Below are 6,436 nucleotides of genomic sequence, written 5' to 3'. Positions count from 1 at the left end.
ATCAAATTTTGGTTCCTCTATGATTAGTTTATAATATTTTACCTCAATACCATTTCATATTAGCCCTGAGCAAATACATTGAAAAGTTGAAATGTGCTAGAGTATTCTTTGCATTACACTTGCATTATAATAGAGAATGTGTTTTTTATTAATATAATTAACAGCTCCTAAAAAAGGTCTGTGTGTCCTGCCTTTCAAATTTTCACTGACGTGCTGGCATCCACTTGACTTTCTCATTATGGATTCAACATTTGAAAATTTGCTTGACAACCATTGTTCAAAAACACTCCAATATTACATCAAAACTGAAGTTTTATTGGCTAGTTCTTGACAATATTTAAAAATTCAGTGATGTCAAAATAATTTTTTACCACATAATTCACTACCACACTTAAAGAATACACCAAAAAACCCAGAATTACCTAGGATTATTTTTCAAGGATCTTCTGTTATAATCTATTATAATTTTCCATGCATTTTTGTTGCATTGTCATATTCCTGGTCCCCTGGGTTATTTTTGTCTAGATTCAATTTTTGTAAGTAATCTACTGAGAATGTAAAATCCTTCCCTACTCCAATTATCTGCTAAACAAGTCCCCCAAGATGTTCACATATAGATAGATTTGCATTTTGAAAATCAATAAACCTAAAATAATTATTGTGTATTCTACATATCTTGTTTCCTAGAGTTGTAGTTAAAATAATTGAGTAATGTTTAACATTTCTTACTTTACTTAATATGATCTTATTCATTGCATCTGTCATTTTAATTATTTGATTTGTCTTTTATTTCCTAAACAATGTGTAATATTATTTTGTGTCAATGTTTATATTTTTCATAAATGTTCTGACATAATTGTATCAAATTTTGCTGTGATTCCTGCCAAATAAAGAACATTTCCTATTATCACACTCATTAACTTTCTTGGATGAGCTAAGATATTCCCTCACCAAAAAGTGAATCATAAGTATCATATGTTCAAAAACAGCACCCAAATATTTTTTCTCATTTTCACACACATTTGATTTTGGAATCAAATTTCAATTTGGTTGGTGTGTATTTTGCTTTCTTCATGTTCATTAAGAATATGCAGAAAATGCTGCCAGTCTTTGCTTTCATTTTCATCCTAGTATTGATTTGATCTTTTCCATCTACAAAGACTTTACAATGTTGACAAAATATAGAATCTTTTGAGGTAGAACAAACTAACCAGAATTCAGTGATCGTTTTTAAAAAGAAGAACTGTGAGTATTAAGTTTCCAGAATTTTCTACCTCTTTTTACCTGAAAATTTAACATTTATTACCTGAGCTAGATGGTTTCAATCAGAGTTACCGGTTTAATACACAAAGTTATGTGGTTGGGTACCTGATAGGCAGAAAGAAAGTTCATTTGGTTTAATGAATTCTTTGTTTTTTTTTAATTTTAGTTTTTTCCTCTCTTTTAGTTCTTGATTTTCATCACTTACGGAGTGTGGAAGTCTAGGGTAAGCTCACATCCTGCCCCATCAGCAATGTGTCAGTGCTATGGTTTGCTAAAACTGGTACTGAAGTGTTTCCTTTTCTTTTGGCAGCCCAACTAATTCTTCCAGAAATTCAATCATCTAGAGGAGTTGCTCAGATGGCCACTGGAACCAAGCTGCCTAAGATAATGCCCAGGTTATTGTAAGCAACTATATATATATACATACATACATACATACATACATACATACATACATATATTTTTAAAATAAAATTTATTTAGCAGCTTTCTGATTTCTTTTTCTGGACCTCATTATTATTATTATTATTATTATTATTATTTTGTTATTTTTTTATTATGGTATCATTAATATACAATTGCATGAGCAACACTGTGGTTACTAGATTCCCCCCATTATCAAGTCCCCACCACATACCCCATTACAGTCACTGTCTATCAGCATAGTGAGATGCTATAGAATCATTACTTGTCTTCTCTGTGCTACACGGCCTTCCCTGTGCCCCCACACCCCTCAAATTATGTGTGCTAATCGTAATGCCCCTTTTTCCCCTTATCCCTCCCTTCCCACCCATCCTCCCCAGTCCCTTTTCCTTTGGTAACTGTTAATCCATTCTTGGGTTCTGTGCTTCTGCTGCTGTTTTGTTCCTTCAGTTTTCCTTTGTTCTTATACTCCACAGATGAGCGAAATCATTTGATACTTGTCTTTCTCCTCCTGGCTTATTTCACTGAGCATAATACCCTCTAGCTCCATCCATGTTGTTGCGAATGGTAGGATTTGTTTTCTTCTTATGTCTGAATAATATTCCATTGTGTATATGTACCACATCTTCTTTATCCATTCATCTACTGATCTCATAATGTTTTAAAAATGATTTTTCTAATATCTGGGGATAGGTAATTTCATGATTTAGTACTTTATCTTCTTATTCATAACACTTTAAGATATCAGTGTTATATGCTAATAAAAATTCACAGTATTTATATTTGTAGTAATCAAATTTCTATAACAACAAATATGTAATTGATATAATATAATTAGCAGGTTATTTTGTAATAATTTTTAAGTTATATCTGTGTAATTGAGGTAGGGCAGAGACATGGGACAAGCATCATGATAAGTTTTCCTGCCTATGATTAAAAATGCTGAGATATAAATAGTATATTAAGAACAGGAGGGACTCCACCTTAAGGCTAAGATTCCATTTTAAAAACCAGGGCTTTAGCAGGTAAGATTCCTAACATATTTTATGGTAATGAGCCAACAACCAATCTTAAGGCAGGGCAAGCAGTCCTAAATGGTCTGTCCCCACTGCTTGAGGTTACCCTCTCTTGGATAAGAGTAAGATCAATAAATTCCTTGTTTTAAGTTTATCTTACAGAACATCTGGAGGACTGACTGTGGACGGTGACATAATGTCTCTCACCAGATATAGACGTCATGAGACCATATGTCAAGCTTACAACCCCTCCCCTCTCCCTTGTCCATTGTTGAAAGCCTTTAAAAGAATCCTAACCCTTTGCATCTCCTCTCTGAGGTGGCCTATGCTCCCCTTTCTTTGAATGTGTACTTTGCCTTAGACTTGTCACTGCTCAACTTAACTGCAGCTTCTCTCTGCGTTCTTCCAGTTTTAAGTGTATTTGCTATTTCATTCTATTTCCCAGACTTAAGCACAAGTCTTCACTCTGTCTCTGTTCTACTCTAGACAAGTAGGTACAAGCTACTGAGATCTCTGATTTGGGCTTACAAGTTCCCATTGCCTGGGTGACCTGGACAGGACTGTAGCTGTATGATCATGCTCTTTAGTAGCCGGCCCCCAAATCTCCTTTCTTTGTCTTTGGAAAGTTCTCAGAACATAATCTCACTCCATGCAGTGCTCTGTGGCTCCCCCAAATCCTGGGGTGGTCGGAGCTTTGCTCCTACCCTGTGCAGATTCAAGCGGACACAGGATGCCAAGGTGACTGTGGCTTCAGGAGTTGGCAAGGGATCTGCCCTATGCTGAGCACGAGTTTAATGTGCTTCCCTTTCTTCCTTCTGTTCTTCCTTGCTCTCTGCTGCCATTTGCTACTTCTCTCGCTTTAATGAAATCCTATCTTACCTAACAACTCATCCAACCTGTTTGAGAATTTTTCTCCCTATCAGAGTCAAGAACCCTCCCCCCACCCCAGTTGAGATTTCACCTAGTGCTCAGGGAGAGACCTCTCCAGTCACAGCGGCCCAACAACATAATCCTTACTTTGTAGATTTTTAATGAGAGATTCATACTGGTTATTACATAGTAATTTGTGTCGGTACTAGTAAATTTAGTTGGAAACTCAACAATAAACCTCATGGTACAGATACAGCGGCAGCATCCCATGCACTTACCATCCCAACCAGGAGTGAAAAGAGGTGCTGTTTTCTGGGCCATTTTGGGTGTAAATCAAAACTTTCTCCCAGCAAACTGGCTGACGGTCATCTCCCCCAAAGGCCCAGAGTCGAATTTTTCACTTGCCTATCTGGAAAACTCTGAGGAGATCCAAATACACAGTTGACAACAGATCTTTCCCCATCTAGATTTTTTAATCACACTTCTCACTTCTTTGGCTTCATTCTGGCCCTTTTATGATACAGTCTCCCCACTGCTGCCAGAATAATATCTCTCTTTCCCCCATTTTCATCTCCTTCTCCCTCCTCTCCCGTCAAGGACAATCATTTCATGTACATCTTTGAAATTATAATTAGTATTGTAAATTACAATAATATTTTTAACATAGTATTTTTGTCTGTTTAATTTATGAGAATGGAACTGTGTTTCTTACTTTTTTTTCCAATAAAAATATGTTTTAAAGATCCATCCATGGCACTATGTGTACTGAAGCATAACACCCCATTGAGGGCATCTACCCCCCATTGCAACCTACAGTATCCCCAGTGATGGATACCTGGGCCTCATGGTCTCTTTTGCTACAAACAAGGCCATGATGAACATCTTTGTACAAGTTGCTCTTAGGACCCTTGCAAACATTTCTTTGGAATTTAAGATAAGAGGTAAATTGCTCTATCATAGGATGTGCTTATTCTATATCATCAAGATCAGTGTACTGATCCTTAAAATGGCTGCAGGGCCTGAGGGATCCTATATTCCTCTCTCCTTGACAACATTCAGATTATCTGGCTAATTTTACTTTTTGCTACTCTAATAGTATGAAGTGGTATCCCACCATGGCTCTAATTTGCATTTTTCTGATGACTAATGAGCTTGCATGTCTCTTCATATGCTTGTTGGCCTTTGCTTTTCTGTTTTGTAAATTACCTGTGCATATATCCTTTGCCAATATTGATTTGAAGGAATCCCTTGTTTTTTAGTCATTGGGAGTTTATCTTCTTCCCCTCTGTCTTCTGTTTTATAACTTTGTCTATTGTATCATGCTTTGAATAGGCATCCTAATTTTAATGTGATCAAAATGCTTTGTGCCTTTCCATTTAAGTTTTATTTAAGGAATATTTGCCCACTCCTGTGTCACAAATACATTCTCCTATGAACTTGAGACTTCAGGCTTACACAGTTTCATTTGGAGTCTACTTTTGTATATAGTGGTAAGTAGTCATCATGTTTACCGTGAGCCAGTTTTCCTGCTAAATAAACCATCCCTTCCACGTTGTGGTGCTACCTTTCTAGTATATTAAGTTCTCATACCTTTAGGAGTTTGTCTTCAAGTTTTCTATTTTATTCCAGTGGTCTGTTTGTCCTTGAATAAAAATGTGTTCTTGAACAATGGTACAATACATTTTATCCCTATGATTTTATAATGTGTCTTAATATCTGTTAAGGTTAGTCCCCCTTCTTTACTCAGCCTTTTCAAGATGGACCTTTATTTGTGGATGTTTAATTTGGAGCTATTATTGAGATAGCAATTAATGTATAGCATATTGGGGAGAGTTGATATCTACCTAATTTTGAGTTATTCCATCTAAGACATATCTCCCCATTTATTCAGATTATTGTCGATGTCCATTATTACTATGACAGTTTTCTCTGTAGATATCTGCATATTCTTGGTTAGTTCTTAAATACTTAAGGTTTTTGTTGCTATTGGACATGTTTCTTATGTTTTTAAGTTATATTTTCTAGTTGGTTATCGCTGGTAGAGAGAAATTCCATTGATTTTGGTAGGTTCAGCAACGTTGATATCAATAGTTTTTCTGATAATTCTGTTGGCTTTTCTAGATGGATGATTCTGTCATATGCAAGCAGTGATAATTTCATCTTTTTGCTTTGAATCCTCACCCCTCTGAAGTCCATTTTGTTACCTTACAGCATTGGTCAGACCTCCAGTAACACAGTAAACAGTAGTGGTGAGTGGGCATACTGGTCTTGACCCAAACTGAAAGGAACACGCTAAAATGTCTCAGTTGAGTGTAATATTTGCTGTAGATTTTTGGTATAAAACCTTTACCAAGGTAAAGATGTTTCCTTCTATTCTTAGTTTTCTGTGTTTAAAAATGGTGAACTTTATAAACTGCCTTTTTTCCAACATCCATTGAGATAATCTTATTAATTATTCATTAATGTACATTATACTGATAGGTTTAAAAAACATTAAGCCATGCTTTTTTCTGTGGGGCTAATCCTACTTGATCAAGATATATTATTTATTTTTAATTTTAATTTAAATATATTTGGCAGGTAACATTGTGTAAATTTAAGTTGTACAACATGTTACTCTGATACATTTATATAGTGATATGATTACCATTGTAGCCCCTTTATCATGTGATATAATTATCATTATATTTTAGTGGCTGGAATGATTACCTTCTAGTCTCATAGCAAGTTTGATGATTATAATACAATATTATTGTCTAAGGATGTATTATTTTTTATTATAATTATAGGCAACACTTATCAAACACTTATTATGTGCCAAGCACAGTTCTAATTACTTTATTATGTGATTACATTTAATCCTC

Source organism: Manis pentadactyla, chromosome 4 (assembly GCF_030020395.1).
Source record: "Manis pentadactyla isolate mManPen7 chromosome 4, mManPen7.hap1, whole genome shotgun sequence".
In the NCBI taxonomy this organism is placed as follows: Eukaryota; Metazoa; Chordata; class Mammalia; order Pholidota; family Manidae; genus Manis; species Manis pentadactyla.
Note: the sequence above shows the minus strand (reverse complement) of the source record.